Source organism: Cryptomeria japonica, chromosome 11 (genome assembly GCF_030272615.1).
Source record: "Cryptomeria japonica chromosome 11, Sugi_1.0, whole genome shotgun sequence".
NCBI lineage: Eukaryota > Viridiplantae > Streptophyta > Pinopsida > Cupressales > Cupressaceae > Cryptomeria > Cryptomeria japonica.
In genome coordinates, this window is record NC_081415.1 from 458,979,834 (window position 1) to 458,994,153 (window position 14,320).

The window sequence follows — 14,320 nt, forward strand, 5'->3', positions numbered from 1 at the left end:
TGCAGGGTTAATTTTGGCAACTAAATTTTGTCTGATGATTGGTCTTTCATCCTCACTCTTAGCTTCTTCTTGGGTGAATAATTCAAGATCAGCAATCTATCTTAAAAGCCTATCCCTCTTAATCAATTTAGCTTTCACTTCCTTTTCCTTATTTGCTTCCTTTTGTGTCCTTAGGGATATCAAATGATGAACTCTTTTGTTGAGAGCCTCAATTTATTGGGACACCTTATCTTCATCAGGGAACATTTCCTCATAATTTGACACATTGACTTGGTCGATATCAATTAAAATAATATTCCCATCTATAGTTCTTGGTATAGAGTCCATCTCCATATTAGAGCTATTCCTATCCTTCCCAGAGATACTAGTAAGAGAAATCTTTTGATTCAAAACTGGGACATCCTCATTATTACCAAACAAACCAGAATGGAAACCCAAAATGTCCTACTCAGATTCACGGGAAGAAGAATTTGAATTTGTATATATGGGTCTATCAGATAACTTACCTATATGAATGCTCTTTTGTACCCAGGCACCACTAGATGGCTCAGGTGCAACTAATCTTTTCTGGCTTCTCCATTCCTGTTTGGGTAATCCTTCTTGCAACATCTCTTGAGGATGTTTCCTCATGAATGACCTAGTGTTTCTTCCTCTCTACATTATACTTATTTCTCTCAAAAGAGTTATAATTATTCAATAGCACTAGTTATACTTGTCAAAATCGCCACCCACAAAAAATATGGGAAAATAAGAAAACAAGTTTTGACATATCACTTGCAGAGATCTAGATAACAAGAAGATTTTTAGAAAGAGAGAGAGATGGCACAAATGAAATATAATGCAATCTGCCACAAACACATAGAGATTCAAATAAACTTTCAAGCTAATACAAGCACCAATTTGTAACATAGATACACACTATGACTCTCCCTAGCAGAGTCGCCACTTTTATTGTTCTCAAATTTTGATTCTCTCTTTTCCTCCCTATAAGAAGATTTGATAACTCTGTTTGCATATGAAGAGGGCACCAAGAAAATAGAATTCTAGAATAACATATAACAATGTTTGAACAAAACCTTCTACACTTCGAACGTATCCAAAGCTCAGATGGGTATACCTTTTGTGAATACTTTCACACTTTTAAATTGAGATCCATAGTAAGCCAATGTTAAAAACCTATGGATTTAATCACCTCAATGAAACTGAAACATTCAAAGAAAAACTTATATTCATTTTCAGTATTGATCCTCAAGAAAGATAGAAAGAATTCCATAACTGATATCAGTGCCTTATCCAGGCTACAAAGTCACCTGAATCAAGCAAGAGTTTTCAAAACTGAAGATTCTCATACATTTCATCACTTCCACTTTCATGAACCCCATATATGCCTAGCATATAAATAGGTTCTTTCCCTTTCAACTAAAATAGTTCATTAGATTCAAAGCAGTAAATAATTGATCTACTGACATAAATATTCAATGCATATTTAATCCCTCTCCTGAAGAGAAAAGCCAGAAATATATCTATAAGATTTCCTTACAATCCATTCTTATTCGAATAACCCTAGATTATCCAAATGAAACTAGTAAACTAATGAATGCATGCCAGAAGACAAAGAATATTTATGCCTGATACTTTGATCTATATATTCATATTCATTCTTGAAAATTTTACATAATTCAAGGTAATCTCTGAGAGAACTAGAAAAAACCTAGATATATTTCAACAGAGTTCCTTTACAAATTCTTGTGATCCCTTATTCTAAGTCCTGGTATCCATTTATAATAATATGGATGCATACAAGCTTCAGACATTCCTAAGAATAGTTTGTTACAATCGCAATTTTTCAAAAGAAGTTAAAAATCGCTTTCACTCCTAGCGGCCCTTTAGTTGGTTATTACGTTGCAACATCTTCTAACTGTTATGGGACTTCCTCTTCTTGCATTGTATACTTTCTTATCCACTCTTGGAACATGTCATCAATAGGCCATGAGAAGCTAACAATTTTTTCTTTCAACTTAACTAACCTTTTCCAAGAGTTTCTCACTTTCTTAACCTCTGATTCCAAAAAACTGTAATGTGACTTTATCTTCTCTATTTATTGAATTGTCTTAACAAACAAGGATGTGTCATCTGTATTGATGATTTCAGTCACTCTTAGAGACAACTTATCTCCCAGCTCATCAAACCATACTTGTTTGTCCTTCAACTGATTTGGACTAACAAAACCCCCAGGAAATAGTTCAAACTTATGCTCAGTATATTCATTCTTATACAAGTTGGCTTTTCTCTCTACACCAACTCTTCCCTCTACTAGCCTGGTCATGTTTTTTGCTAGCTCACATGAGGATTTAATAATGGCATCAGAACCTACCTCATCATAGGATGTACACATAAGTTCTAGATCAACTTCTCTAGGAATCCTCTTACTCAAAATTGGCTCCAGAGTAGCCTTATCTTCATTCAACTCACTCAAAATATTCAAAATTCTTTTCATAGTAGTGTGCACAATGGGGGCTCCAACTATATCACCAAAAATCAAAATTGTGGCCTTTACCTTTTCTTCATATTTATTTGCAAACAGGGCTTGAGCTTGTTTCAACTTTTCCAATTCATGTTGAATGGTCTTAGTTGGCTGAAAACCAGAAGACATAGGAGAAGGGGGAAATTCAATGATGGGACTGGTAGGTGGCGGTCTTGATAGAGAATATGCAATCATTAGAGTAGAGGATTCACCTTTCTGGTACTGTCTAGCCAGTTGAATCTGTAATTTAGCAATGATGCTATCCCTGTTGGCTAGCTCCCCTTTGACTTCATTATAAGCTTTTAGAATTGTCTCTAGTTTTACTTCAAGATCAGCTCTCTCCTTAGCTTCTTTCTCAGCCACTGCCACACTGAATTTTGCAATTTCTAGAACTATGTTGGCAGCTTCCACCACCCCTATGTCCTACACTCTTTTAACAATCATCCCTCCAAGGAAATTGGACTCTGAGGTGTCCTTCCTTCTTCTATTTTCATCCCTCTTTAAGGACCACATGACCAAAGCAACATTATCCTTGCTAAATGTCACTCCTTCCATAGGCTTGGTTTCTTTTTTGACTACTTCAAGTACTAAGGCATCTCTTATATCCCATTTAGGGAGGATTAAAACACCAGCCTTTGACACCATTTCTCTCCCCTTTTTAGGAGTAATGGCTTTGAATTCTACCATCATTTCTTGCTTCACCTCCTCCTCTACTATAGTTGCATCTTTGTGAGGCCTCTCGCTCTTTTTCTTCTCACACATTTAGCAACAGGGTGATAATTACTTGCAATCTAGGTTAATAAATCTACATCCCTGAAAACCCTAGGGACTATGAGCTTTCCCACATCTAATTCCCATATGTTGTTCATCGGAGCAGAGGAATGTCTTTGACCAAAACCCACCTTGAAAATTCCTAGCCCAAATATCCCTATCTGTGAATCCCTCAACCAGTTCCCTTTGTCATACAAACCATCTCCAATTCTCAAACATGGGGCCTTGGGCATTAATTCTTTAATCTTAGCAACTACATTTGTAGACATGGTTAATTGTTCCAAGAAATCATCACATATCGCTCTATCCTGATAATTCACTTTCCCTATGAAATTGTTTCTTGGTGCCATCCCAGAATTGTAGTTATATCAATTAAAATTTGGACAAACTTATGAGAAAACAAGCATGCAATGATACCAATTCAAACTGTAACTAACAAGCAATACGTAGAAACTTACTACTTGCCTGAAGAAATTCACTCTATGCACTAGCTCCTCTGCAAAACTCTTCGAAATGGTCCCAATATTCAGTTGATGTGAAGCTTAATACGAGAACTGGGCATTGAATTGAGACATTAAAACCATATGCTTCGTCAATCAACTCAGAATTGAATTCGCAATTGAATTCAAAAAATGGTTCCAACGGATCATAAAATTTTCTAAGTGTTTCACCTTTCGCTGTTTCACAGAGGTTAAAATCCTCGCACCTTTTCATTGTGAAACAATGATGTTCATCAGATCTTGTAAGACCTACACGTCCTTTACCTTACCTGGTCATTCTGCTTAAAAATGGGCCCTACCTTCCTTTCACTACTTTGCAAAAGGTAAACCTCGCGTATTTTACTTATGCGAAATAGCATTATCTATTGGATCTTCTACCATCCACTCGATCTTTACTTCTTACGGTAACCACCAGCTTATTTCACTAACCGCAAACAACCATTGCCGCTAGAGGTTTTTGTTGTTTGTCAAAGGCTAACAACCCTACATCTTTGGGCTGCGAAATAGCGCTGATCGTCAGATCATCTTTGAGATGCACCCCTTTTATCATCCCTTAACCTTTAGAGTGGGCCCTCCACACGGATTCCACTTGCCTTATTGATTGGATGGATAACTCTTATGTGTCAGTCACCCAATCGCTCGAGAAATCTATCGGGCTCCACATCTTAACTACCATATGCTTTACTTTAACCAAGAATCTTATCACCATCGCTGCTCAATCAAAGTGGGCCCTTCCTGATCCTATAGAGCCATGTGTCCATCTGAAAGATCACCTTTTACCTTAGCCAGGCATCCTCTTGTATTGCCACATCATCAACCATGTAACCACTAGCTCATTTCACCATTTCGCAAACGGTAAATCTCTTGTTGCTTCTGGCTGTGAATCAACGTGGGCCATCCGATCAATTCCAAGTTGATTGGTCTTTAAAACCATGAATTTCCTATCTGTCAGACCCATCCTCCTTTTGCTGCTTCATGAAGGATAAATCATGTGCTATTTCGCCCAGCGAAATAACGGGGACTGTTGGATCTACCTCAAGATGCACCTCTTTTACCTTTCAAGAAAACCTTCCGTCGGGCACACTACCCTTTCACCACTTCACATAAGATAAGTCATTAACAACTTTACTTCATGAATTAACGTGCACTGTTAGATCTTGATCAAGATGCTCAATCTTTAGATTCATTCTTTAATACACTTACTTGGGTCCCCCACTCCTTTCGCCACTTCATGAAAGGTAAGCCTCGCGCATCTCCCTGGTGCGAAACAATGCAGTCCATTAGATCTTCTGAGAGACGATCATCTGTTAGCCTTCCTTGTAACAATTTTACCAGGGCCCACCAACTTTTTGCTACTTCAAGAAAGGTAAGATCCACACATCTTTTCATCATGAAACAACGTGCACCATCAGATCAAATAAAACCTATGTGATCTTTAGGAAACCCGAAAAAGGAAATAAAACATTTTAGGGACCTGCCTAGGATAAATGTAAATGAGAGAACCTATTTTCATAGTGGAATGACCCTTCCACTTAAGTGGAAAAAGTAACACAGAAATAGAATGCGAGGAATCCAGAACATAGCAAGGGTAAATTACAAAAACCCTAAACCCTTTTGACCCAAAAAACTCAGAGGCAAGATGAAACACTAAGCATAACCTTGCAGGTTTAGCAGATTAAGGAACAAAATTACCCAAAAGTCAAAACAGTGATAACACTATTGACTTAAGCAAATATTTCATTTCTATATTAAAGTGACTACTTTATTAACATTTAACTCCACATTCCTTTTTCAATAACACATAGAAACAGAAAATAATTTCATTCCTTTCTACATTAAATAATTAAAACTGAATAAAATATCATTTTCCAATCTTTTTCCAGCAACTATATCAATACAGAAATCATCCATAAATGCATTCCTCTCATTTAAAGGATGAATACTTCAAGTTAAAATACAATGCCTTTTCTTTATATTTCATGGCAACTAAACAATTAGTCAAATAATTACATTTCCTTTTCTGCAACTTAAATACAATGAGAAACTCTTTTTCTTTTCTACAACTAAAATACAATAGGAATTTTTTTTTTTTCTGCAACTAAAATATAATAATAAACTGCTATTCTTTTCTGCAACTAAAATACAATTAAACATAGGATCATCTCAAGATTTTTCTCCAATCTTTTCCCAAGCAAAACCTGCAATAAAAACTTGAAGGTTGTGACCATGGAGGCTCACCTCCCAACCTAGGCTTACTAGAAGCCACCCTCGAGCTAGGAGAATCAAGGCTAGATGGGAAACACACATTCAAACACATATAAGAAGAAAAATCATAAAAACAAAAGATACTCCCAACCCAAGGATAAAAAACATCACATATGTGACTTTTCAAGTGGGGTGAAGGTGGACTAAGTACCTTGAGGAGAATTATGCAAGTAGAGAACATAATGCCATAACAAGACTGCAAATAAACACATCCAAAAGTTCCAAACTTGTCCCTATAATCCCTTATGTCCCCCAAGGCATACAGGCCAACAAAACTCCCCTTATGAACCCCATTGCATAAACAAATCACAATGTAGCAAGGGTCACAAAAATCCCTTGAGAATCACTCTCTTCCAAAGAGAGCCTCTCACTCATAGGCTATCAAACAAACCTTCACCCCAAGGCCACTCTACCCTCCCAAGGGTGAGTTTGGCCTTGAAAAACTCCCAAAACAATAACATAAAAACTCAACCAAAAACACATAAGGAAGAACTCAACTTCTTCCTACAAATATAAAAAAACAACAACAATGGAAAGACAATACAACAACAATCCTTTCAAAAACAACAACATACATGAGCTAGAAAACAACCAACCTTAAACCTGTCAAAAGGGTGAAATTAAGTTGTAAGAGAGCTTCCCAAATCCACAACCTTTTCCTCTCAAGACTTAGCCAGATTCCTCTAAACAAAATTACAAAAATTGCTCAAGAATCTAAGTCTCCAAAATGGAGAGTGGGTGATCAAACTTCTCCCTCCCAAACTATTCCCTAAAAAGATACTCGTCACTCTTTCCAACCCACTTGGGAAGGGTGAAGGATGTTCATTGGTTTGTCTTCCCAATACTTTACAAACTCTCTAGCCAAGACTCCTCAAAAAAGGTAAAAGGAATGGGGAAGAGAAATGCCACTCATGAAGAGGGTTATCTAACCTAGGAAGACTCTTCTAAAGATGAAATTCGGCCAACTTGGGAAACTCACTTTTTTGGGAGGCTAAATAGGCCCTAGGGAGTGGACACATGGCTAAATTTGGCCTTCATCCATAGGTACGTCATATGGCCCACTAAAAATGCCCCTAACTTGACCCTAGGAGTTAGTTTAACTATTAGGATTCCCACAGATACTGAGAGGGGGGGGGGGTGAATCAGTATCTAACTGGTATATTAAATTTCTTAACATAAAACATGCAGAACATATTAATATTGTATACCAGTAAGCAGAAAGTAATGCAATAAATAGAGATAAAAACAACCACATAAAAAACACACCATAACACAAGGATTTAATGAGGAAACCTAGTGTGGGAAAAACCTCGATGGGATTTGTGACCCACAATATTCACTTACTGGCCAATAAGAGAATATTACTGCTACAAGAGGGGCCTGCACATGTAGGAAGGCCAACTGCCTAGAGCTCACTGCTCAAATACAAAATAGGAAGTCTCGCTGACTTAAAAAATGGATTATATAAATCCAATGTCTTGTACTACTTCAAAATAGCATCTATAATGCCAGATCCAGTACCGGTTTCTGCTCTGCTTCTTACATTAACCCTTAACCTATAAGTCACATAATAGGTTTGCCTTGTTTTGCCTGATTACATTCCTCTTCCTTACTTTTAAATTTTCTACAATGATCTCCCTTATATAAGAGTCATTTTACAACTTGCCAAGTCAGCTTACAATGATTTAACAAATAATAAACAAAATATATTACAATCAAAAATCCTATCGGCCTCTGTGCTAGTATGCTACCTTTCACTGCCGGTGCTAGTGACCTGAGTGTTGGTGTAGAGTCTGATCTTGCTAGTGCTAGTGGAATGCCTTATCGGTGTCATAGGATTGTAAGGTTGCCATCAATTGCAAAACCTTCAATCACCTACAATGTCTCATTGGAGTGTGCATATGCCAACATTAACCCCCTAGAAGTCCACCCAAAGTTTACCTATGGGTCAACCCTGAGTTGACCTTTCTAATGGCTCCCTATCCAAGACTTTTTTGGGACCATTCTAGGATAGTTGAAAATTATGCATTGGTAAAACAATTTTCCTCAAAAGAGACATATTAATGCCAACTCATCCTACAGCACATGTGTCAAGTGACACTACAAATATAATTACACATCACTAAATTACACATGGCAAATGTCCCTCTTTTTTTTTTTTTGGAATTTATAAATTAAACAATTTCAAAATTAAACACACATCCAAGCATAACATTTACAAATTAAAACACATTTACAAACGAGGCGTTGTCTCTCCAATTAGGCAACCCTTGGCTTCACAATCGCACATAGGCCTAGGCTTGATTCTCCTAATAGCTTTCATGATCACATGGAATAATTTTCCTGCACATCTCACTTGCACATTAGTAATTCCCAAAATCACATTTAATATTATCATATGGAAAGAATACAATTTAGACATCGCATACAATTTCATTTATAAAAATCAAGTTTCCAATTATCTAATAACATCCATATAAAATAATCTACTAAATGAAATCATCATAATCCTCATGAAACTCAATCATTAATATGACATGCATCCATGTTTTCTAATATCATAACGAATGTAAAGCAGAAAATCGAACCCTAGGTGTTCCCCCACCCCACTCCAAGGAGAGAGAAAGGAGGTCACTAGGATTGACAGTTTTCACTTAGGAGAGACTTTACATTCAAAAGAGGGGTTGAAACTCACAAGATCCAATCTCACATAATGCAAGACTGGATTCTAAATGAGTTTCAAGGGTTAAGACATCAAGGATACCCTCTTTTGTAAAGAATGTAGATAGAATGATTGAACTAGGAATGCATGTAAAGTAAGAAAGATTCACTTGTAGACGGAGATAGGGACACGGGATGAAGCTACAGACCTGAAATTAGTAGTAAAATGTCAAGACGATGATGTCCTGCAAATTTGAGCGAAAGTTGATGGGACGATGGCGCCCGGAGTGCACACGGTCCTCCAAAAAATCCGCGAAATGAAGGTGGATCTGTTCGTCTCTGCACAAGGATTCCAGATCTTCAATTAAAGCTGTGTACCTGCAACCTACACACAGAAAAGAGAGGACGATTGGGGGGTTAGGGATTAGGGGTTTGCCTTTAGGTCAAACCCCAATTTTGGAATTAACCAAGAAATGAGAATGCTGTAAATGTAGATGTTTGTAATGTAAACAAGTACTGATACCTTGTCGTAAGAATGTTTGTATTCTTACATGCAAAGGTGTAATGAATGTTGTATGTTATATGTTGTAAGTGATCTCCTCTTCAATGGTTGAATCCTTGTCTTTGAATGCAACACCTAGCCTTGAATGGAGACTTAGAATGCTCGATTGCTTGAAGGAATGTTTGAATGCTTGAATGTTTGAATGTTTGAATATCGCTTCCGCCTCTTGCTCTTGCTTACTTCGTTCCTTCCTCCCTTTCTAGGAGAGGAAAAGTAGTTTATATACTTGTCAATTAGGGTTGAGAGACTGATTTTTCTGACCTTAGGCCGACCTAGAAGCATTGTTTTCCGAATTGCAAACTTAAAGACCCGATGCCCAACAAGAGACCGGGCCCAGAATAGTGCCAGGGACCAAGGCGCTGGGCACCATGGTCCCACCTCCCGGGACAACAGGGTGCAAGGAGGATCAGGCCAAGGTGCATAAAGATGTAGTTTTTGATGTCATAAATAGGTTTCGGGGTCTCCATTCAGGTTCAACGTTGCGCCGCCATCGTGAAGACCCAAATGCAGTCAAAAATTGCAAGTGTCTCAATTTTAGGATGCTACATTTAGCCCCCACTTTAGCGGGAGTATAAGCGTACACCCATACTTTTGGTAAAGTATAAGGAAACAACATTGAAAGACTTTCACCACATGAAGGAGGCAAGATACACCAAGTCCCCAGTGGACTAAGGATCTTACGACTTCGATTGACAAAGTAAAAGGGAAGATCATGAGGGAGAACCATGACTGTCAATAGTAAGGTTCCCTCACTATGAGTCATACAAGAAAAATACCAAAAATTTTCAAGGCAAAGCTAAGTTCACCAAGAAATTTTCAAGTATCTTGAAGAGATATGAACGGGGTGTATGCCCCCCTACGTTAAAGCGATTGCACACGCCTCATCAAGGGTGATTGCTTTAAGGTAGTGATACATATAAGAAATGAGAAGGGAAAGGAGCACATTATCACAAGGATTTGGCCCCCAAGTGTGAGATAAACCCAAGGATAATAGACACAAAACACAAAGCACAAGGTGACTTCGCTTTCCTTGGGGTCAGTATGCTGTATGATAATTCATGTATATCATATGTATGTATGTGTAGCGTAGAAATTAGAAATCATCACAAGATAAGTAGATCAATCAAAACATTAAACATGATAGCTCAATCATAAGAAAACTCATTGAAATGAACCTAATTCCAAAGCACATTCAATAGAGGCACAAAAACAAAGCATTTAAAAGAAAATATCATGCAAACCATATGCTTCTTCCATGCGGCTCCATTGTTGTTCTTTCCTCTTCAATGGGTTTGTGGATCTCACCTACAAGTGCTCACACAATTGAAAGCAAAAAGCTCAAGAGTACTAGAAACGAAAGTTCGGTAGTTTGATAGAAATTTGGACTCAAGATTATTAAGATTCAAGGATTCGGATTCAGGATCAAGGGATTGATTGAAGAAAATTATCCAATTTATAGAGAAATTGGATAAATGAGCAAATTAGCATGAAAGAGATTTGAATAGAAATTCAAATCAAGAATAGCAAAATTATGACATGTTGCTATGCAAAGATTTATGACAATTTTATGACAAATTCTATGACAAATTGCTATGTCAAGACAAATTCTATGACAAATTGCTATGTCAAGACAAATTCTATGACAAATTGCTATGTCAAGAGTATGACGCATGAAGCACAAAAATAGGGAGCACTAAAGACAAGTTAATTAGGTGGATTTTGAATTAGAAAATTAGAAAATAGGAATTAGGAAAATTAGGAATTAGGAAATAATGAAATTAGAAATTAGTGAATTAATCAATAATTTTTTCATTTATTAATTAATTCACAAAGAGAGGAATAATTAGCCAATTAAATGAATATTTAATTGTAAGGAAGAAAATTATAAGCAAGGTTAAATGACTAAATCATGAAACCTTAGAAGGCAAATTAGGTCTTGAAAGATAATTGACTCGATTTGATTTGATTTTGGATTGATAAATGACCAGTGTTGATAAATGATTTGATCGAGATTGGTTGACAAAAATCAATGACAAATTGACCAAATTGACATGATTGAAAAGGACTAGGATCGACCAAAATGACAAGATTGACAAGGACAAAGATCGACCAAAATCATGATTGAAGATTGTTGTCGACAAGACCAAATTCGAAAGCGAGATGAATGAAGAATGCAGCAGAAAGACTCGATGCTCGCAAATGATAAAGACCAAGTGCGTGACATAGGAGAAATGTTAATGCGATGCAAAAACCTAAAATGAGGCAATGCGCAAATGTTAAAGTATGACTTCGCAAGCGTTGACCATTTTTGGGTGTCTACAGTATGCATAATTGTTTTTCATTCCCCAATCAAGGAAGGTCACCTAGAAGAAGAGAACACATGTGTCTTTTGAGTCAACATGACAGAGACCAAAAGAGATCTCAATGCTTTGCATCGTCCTCAAGTAGACAACACTAAGGACAACGAATAGAAGAATGAGAATAACACATAGAAGAAGTAACAAAAGAGGTCAAGAGAGGAGGAGAGAGTCTGCTATGCTAATGAAACTAGTCTAGCACGTCATCCACCCCCCGATCTTGCTGATCAACATTTCGAGAAGGTAGGAAACATGCTAGAGGAGGAACATCCAACACAACAGATGGAGCTATCACAAGATCCAAACAAGGGCTATGTTCATGTTCCAAGCCATGTTGTTCTTGTCTAGGAGCTAGGATAAGTGCTTTAGAAAATTCGTTAGATAAATGGTTATCAACATCAACATATTCATATTCACTATCAGAAGAAAGAGGAGTAACATTTTCATCATGAATAACATTTTCATCTATATCATCATCAAGATTTATAAAAATAGGATCTTTAACTCGCACAGGATCAAGACCATCATGCATCTTATGTTTAGGAGATTTTGGCTCAATTTTTGGCTGAGGAGAAAATGGAATAATACTAGCTGAAGGTGTCTTTGGGGATTGCAAAGTTTGAGAAGCAGCTACCTGAGCTCTAAGATGACGCTTTCGTCGGCATTCACATGCAGAATGATTTCGTCTAGTCTTAGTAGGAAGTTGAGAAGATTGAGGAGGGGGAATGTTCTCATCCTTATCACTTGGGTGTTTAGGTTGTGGTCTCTTAGGTTGAATAATAGGAGAAGAGGGTGGTCTCTTCTCTCTATAAGAGGAAGGAGGAGGAAATACTCCATATAAAGGAGGAATATTTGGTTTAGGAAGGAGACCAAGTCCATCATGACGAGGAGGTATAGGTCTACTTTTAGGAAGTTTGTTAGATATAGACATAGTCACATCCATAGGGATGGGTTGGGAATCTTCTTGAGGAAAGACATTAGTTTTATCTTTCAAAGGAAGAACTTCCTTCTCAAGAATGATAGGAATATCAAGTTTGGGTGTTCTAGGTTCACTTAGAGATAGGATCATATCTTTTCTTCACTTTTGATAAGATTTGAAAAGATGATCACTTCGTGGTGGAAGAGATTGAAATTGTTTAGGCCAAAAATAATCAATAGGAATGCTAGAAGTTCTTTCAGCTGGTTTAAAGAGACTATGATTGATAGTAACAACTTCACCATTATGGGGAAATTTCAAACACTTGTGAATAGGAGAAGCAATAGCTTTCATGGAAGATAACCAAGGATAGCCTAGCTTCACACGAAATTGTTCGGATGATGGAATAATAGCAAAGCTCACATCAAGGGATTTGTTATGGACCTCAATAGGTAATGTAATAGAACCAATTGCAGGAGAAGAAAATGCATCAAATAATTTCACAACCACATTTGTTTTGTCATAGATCACTTGATTCAGTTGCAAAGTAAAAAGAAATTCTTTAGTAATGACATTAACCATACAAGAGGGATCAATAAGCACTCTACGGCAAGGTGTATTCTTGACTTTTGCAACTATATATAAAGGACCATCAGGTGCCCTGATAGTTTCACTAGAATCAAATGTGATGGAAGGTTCTTTAGGGATTTTCTACTGTTCCACAAAGTTAATCACATTCGGAGTCATAGACACAAGACTATCAGGTGAGAAAGAGGAATCATTAGTCTCAATCACATTAGAGGTATGAGAAGGTAATGGATCAGTAAAAATCTTAAGATTTTGGTTAGGAGGAGCTACAAATGTGTTGCCTTTATCATTCACACCAGAAACAGAGATAGTATTATTATCAATCAAATCTTGAATTTTACCCTTTAAAGCAAAACATTTTTTGGTATCATGCCCGGGTTGAAGATGAAATTGACAAAAAGATTTGTTATCAAAATAGGGTGAATTAATCTTTGTAGGATCTATTTGCTTTATAGGAGGAAGAGTAAGCACATTTTGTTCCAACAACTTATTCATAATACTATGCAATGATTCATTCAAAGGAGTAAACTTTCTTTCTTTCTTGAAAAACTTAGAAATAGGAGGCACACCTGATGCTGCATTCACATTGTTGTTGATGATGTTTTCATTGAACTTAATGACCTCTCTGTTTGGTTTAAACTTCCCAAATGGTTGTTGACTACTATCACCCTTATCACTCGGAGCCATAGGATTTGCTTGTTCCATTTGACTCATAGTCAGTTGATAATTGTGAAGAGTTGCGCACAACTATTGGAAAGAAGTAAACTCAGAAAACAGAAGTTTTTCTCTAATATCTTTTTGTAAATTATAAATATAGATTCTTTGAATATCATTGTCAGGTACTGGAAAGGAAATTTGAGCATACAAATGCTTATATCTACCAATGAAATCAGTCACTTTTTCTTTAACACCTTGTTTACAATGCATTAAATCAATCAAAGTAACTTTAAGACTTATATTGTTTTGAAATTGTTGAATAAAAGCATTTGCAAGTTGTTGGAAAGAAGTAATAGAATAGGAAGGCAATGAGCAATACCATTATAGAGCCTTATCTCTTAATGTTCTAGTAAACAGTTTTACAAGCAACCTTTGGTCATGAGCAAAATCGGTACATATTGTTTGAAAGGTCTTAACATGTGTTAGAGGATCACCTTTACCATTATAAAGCTCCAACTA